Source organism: Lactuca saligna, chromosome 6 (genome assembly GCF_052625555.1).
Source record: "Lactuca saligna cultivar CGN05327 chromosome 6, ASM5262555v1, whole genome shotgun sequence".
NCBI lineage: Eukaryota > Viridiplantae > Streptophyta > Magnoliopsida > Asterales > Asteraceae > Lactuca > Lactuca saligna.
The window spans coordinates 14210617-14215271 of NC_136422.1; the positions used below are offsets into that span (position 1 = coordinate 14210617).

The 4655-nt window shown below is 32.0% G+C and overlaps 1 long non-coding RNA gene across 1 annotated transcript; it reads left to right on the forward strand.

The window, feature by feature from the left end:
* The first annotated feature begins 884 nt into the window (after positions 1-884).
* LOC145001494 (uncharacterized) lies at positions 885-4396 on the forward strand. The gene is made up of 4 exons (XR_013661623.1): positions 885-1356; positions 2308-2357; positions 2570-2611; positions 3917-4396. It is a non-coding gene; the product is annotated as an uncharacterized LOC145001494 (long non-coding RNA).
* The last annotated feature ends 259 nt before the right edge of the window (positions 4397-4655 follow it).

A 4655-nucleotide genomic window follows, 5' to 3' on the forward strand; every position in this document is an offset into this window, starting at 1 on the left:
CAATGAGGTTGGAACTTTTGACTGGGAAATATATGACGGTTGTTGAGCATGGTGGGACTGGTTACGTGGGGCGGTGGATTTGCCAGGATAGGTGTAGTCGGTGGTCTGAGAGGAGTGGACGACGGAAGTGTTTGATTTGGAGTTAGTAAGGTACAAGGATATTGAAGAAGAAATTGCGGGTTTGTTGGAGGTATGTGTGCAGGTATGTATGAGAGAGACAGAGTGTGCATGTGATTTTCTATTTTCCAAATAATAAAATATTAAAAATATTAAAAAAAAAAACTATAGATAAAATAAAATAAAATGGCAAAGTCATCCTTTGAGGTTCTCCAAGACCAAAACGACATAAATTTATTTATTTTAGGATCAAAACCATGGAGAATTCTTGATCTTGGATATTCGATGTAAGTCGGGAACTTTTAGACCCTAACAATAGTTTTTACCAAAATCACAATGATTAATTTTACAATTTTATCGATTATTATAGATGATATATGATTGTTATATTCTAATTACAGATAATTAGACACACAAATGCAAAAAAGTTTTTGTAATCAAAAGAAAAAAAAAAGACTTTGAGAGAAAAAGGATGTGAAATATGACCATTGTAAAGGAAAGTAATTCGTAAGCAAATAGAAAATGATTGGTATATAATATTTTTTTCTCCGCATACAACAATTCATATTTATTAGATTGTACCATGTATGAATGTAATATTTTAAAATTGTTAGTGCATTAAAAATAAATAAATAATAAAATAAAATTGAGGTGGCGAGTCTCCTAATAAGAACACACAAAGAAGAAACTAAGACTTGAAACAATTTTATGCTTTAATTCCTTCAAGAACTTACAATATAAAGACTCATGCAATGCAGTAAAAGACGTGGAGAAGCACTAGCTTCTCTTATTGACTATTGACTAGGTGAAGACAGGTCTAATTCCTCCTGATAATATGCAAAGTGGAAACATGATTGAATTAACAAAATGGAACTACTCTTTGAGACTTTGACTAAATAAAAGAAACATGGTGGTGGTCTTGAATACATTCTTAGACACGTATCATCGGCTCTCGTCTCTGGTCTCTCCCCCTCTTCGCATTAGACAACAGACTTAATTCAGTGCACCACTCACCTGCAACAGCAAGTCAGCAACTCCTACCTGATCGCCGATCGCCATCAAGAAATCAAGTTCGACTGAAACCAGCAAGTCAGCAACCTCCGGCGTCAAGAACTCAAGTCAGTAGCCAAGGTCGACAATTATCGACTGCAGTCTGCATTCTGCAACCATCGAAGCTGCTAAGCGAATCTCAGCCTGCTTCCATTTTTTTGTTTCATGCAGAAATCCCAAGGTTTTAAGGTACCCTTTTGGATTCCACCTCTTGTTCTGATCTTCAAGTTTAGCTTCTGTTTAGCTTTCAACTTCTGATTTCAAGGATCGCTTTCAGCTTTCAGTTTATAGTTCTAATTTCTGGTTTATCTTTTGTTTTTATGATTTCTAATATATAAGTTTAGCTTCTGTTTAGCTTTTGAGCTGCAAAAAGTTAGACAAAAAACATGTTTTTGAGAAAAAAAACAGTAATTTCATGTTTGGTTCGATTATAGTCTTATTTCTTGGTATAAACGAGTAAAGCTAGCTTTTCCTTCATTATTAAATTGATTTTTTGTGAACGTTGACTGGACTTTTTTTTTTTCACACCTATGGTCCTGAAAAAGATATATATATATATATATATATATATATATATATATATATATATATATATATATATATATATATATATATATATATATATATATATATATATATATTTTATTTTCACCGAACATATTTTATTTGTATTTCACTATGTCTTGGTATCAGAAATCCAGTTAATGAATCCAGAAAACGAATTCTCAAATGGAATCAAGGGTTTTTTCACTTATTTTATCTGAATCAACATCAGGAGCCAAATTTTCACCATCTTCAGTAAGCGGGCTATGAATATGAAGACCAGCAGCACAAAGAACTATGAGAAACCAATGGTCCAAATTGAATTCTCTCAGACATGTGTGGGTGTCTTCATCTTCAACAGCAAGATCACACCCCATGCACTTCACTCGTCAATGCTTATCTTTCTCGGTGTCATTTAATTTTCTCAAACACCTTCTTAGCAATCTCAATTAGCATAAGATTATGAAACTCATCAGAATAAGACGTTATTATGGTTCCAATCTCCAAACCTTTTCCATTGTTGGGGTGTCGTCATCAGTCATGGTTATGTGATGAAAGAAATATAGACATTGACATTTGCGGTTATTTCTTCTATAGGTACATGAAGGATTTGGAATTGGGTGTTGTTGGAAACTATTAAACCACAGGTAATCATCTGATTCAAGTCGTGTTCTTTATGGTGTGTTGTAGCATCTTAGCTTATGATCATAACCTAATACAACATATGAGGACTGAGAAATTTGAGATTTAAGCTGATAATCGTAAATTCAAAGAATGGAGTTTCAATATGTCAAATTATCATATAGTTTTTGTGTTGGATTATTTTGGATCCTACTAAAACATTGCTCTTTCCTTGTAGTTTCTTCATCAAGATAAGATTGTGTCTTCATACAAGGACATGGTAAGTGCATTTCGTACAATTCTCTATGTTGATCAGATGAAATTCATGAAGGAGAATTTGGTAATTTAAGTTGGTGAAACTTAGATCTTATACAAGATTATGAATCAACCCAATTGCCAACCAGATTCTGATGTCTTAAAGGGGCTGTTTCTTTTTTCCCATTCATTAAGTTATGTCTGTTATTTTTCTAGATTGAATGAGAGATTAAATGACCATTTTTATCCCTGCATTCTAACTTTTATGCACAAAATTAATCAATTTTAAACGTGAGAGTAGTTGAGAAGAAAAAAAATAAGGGTGAATAAGTAAAGCGTTAGTATATTGCATAGTTGCATTCTAACTTTTTTTTTGCACAAAAGTAGTCATTCTGTCCGGATTAAGTAAAAAAGAAACAAACATATATATATATATATATATATATATATATATATATATATATATATATATATATATATTATATAACCAGTGTCGTAAAACTTGCCGAGCTGACCGATTACTCCTCTGAGTACTCGCTACTCGACCCTTTACCGAACCGAAGCGAGTTACAGAATCCCGAGTACTTCCCGATTGGCTCCTTACTAAACCGAGCAGTGTTGTAAATTCGGTCAATTCGGTGATTAATATGTATAATATACTTGATGATTTATTATTTAACACTCACACATGTGATTATTACTACATATATATCTTAAAATGTCAGTAATTATTCACAAAGTGAGACCATTATGTGTTTTTCAGTTGTTGTATATTCACGTGTATCTAATTTTATTATATGTTCCAATCAACTTATGATTTGACATATATAATTTCCCTAAAAATATTTCTACATGAATTATTGAATCCGAGTACTTCCCAAGCACTCCCGAGTACTCACTACTTGGTAGTCGGCCGGACAGGTACCGAGTAACGAGTTCTACTACCTTATATATAACTGTCCAGCTTAATTCAAGTATGGATGCAATATGACTCAGTTGTTTGTAATTCAAACTGAAATACAAATCCACCGTATTTAACTTTATTTTGTATTATTTTGCAGGTTTATTTAACATGGCTGACTAATAATGTTAATATAGATAACCTCAAGTACTATTGGAAATCCTCATATATTTATATGAAGTTTGAAAGTCTCTAGTTTTAACGGTTTTAAAACATTCTTTTTAACTTCAATATAATAAATTAATTTGATTATAATTTATAGCGTTACCTATAGCTTATTACCATATCTGAATATGTTTCCCTACCCTATTTTTTTCTCTCCTTTATAGTGATGAACTATAATTAATTCTTCTATGGTTTTTTTGATAGATAATTAGTGAAGAAGTGGGTACGGGCATAATGATGGGAATCGTCGACGAAATGGAAAAATGGATGAGAGAGGTAGGGGTAATGGTGGCTTTTGGGGAAGACGATTGAAGGGGTAAAGGGAGATGAGAATGGAGAGAGTAAGAGTAAATACATTATTGGTCCTTCTTATATGGTGCTTATTATATGAAACAATAAATATCAAAAAATAGAAAATTAATAAAGAAATGGTATCAAAGGGATTTTAGCCCAACGGTATCTAGTATTGTCCTCACCTATTGAGGTTGACGGTTCAAGTCCCGCGGTAAACATAGATGGAATAATTTAGGTGTAGTTTAGTATATTTGTTGTTTAAAAAAAAGGAGTTGTAGATAGGTTATTTCATAAGCATTCAACACAACAGAGTTAGTTAAAAGGACTAATTATGCTTGATTTTGAAACCACAAGGAGCATCGATGTAATACTTTCGAAAGATGTCTTGAAAGTGCCACTTTTGAAACCATAGGGAACATTTTTGAAATTGTCTTTTTTTTAAATAATAATAATAATAAATTATACATGTATCCAAAATAAAACAAGATCCAGTTTAGTAAATTTATATATTTTTTTTAATTGAGTTAAAAACAACAATTAACTATTAGAATCCTATTGAAATATGATAAAAAGAGATAAATGTCGACAATCATGCATTCACTAGGAGTAGGGAGATTATCATAAAGAAGACCTCCGGCATATGTAACTG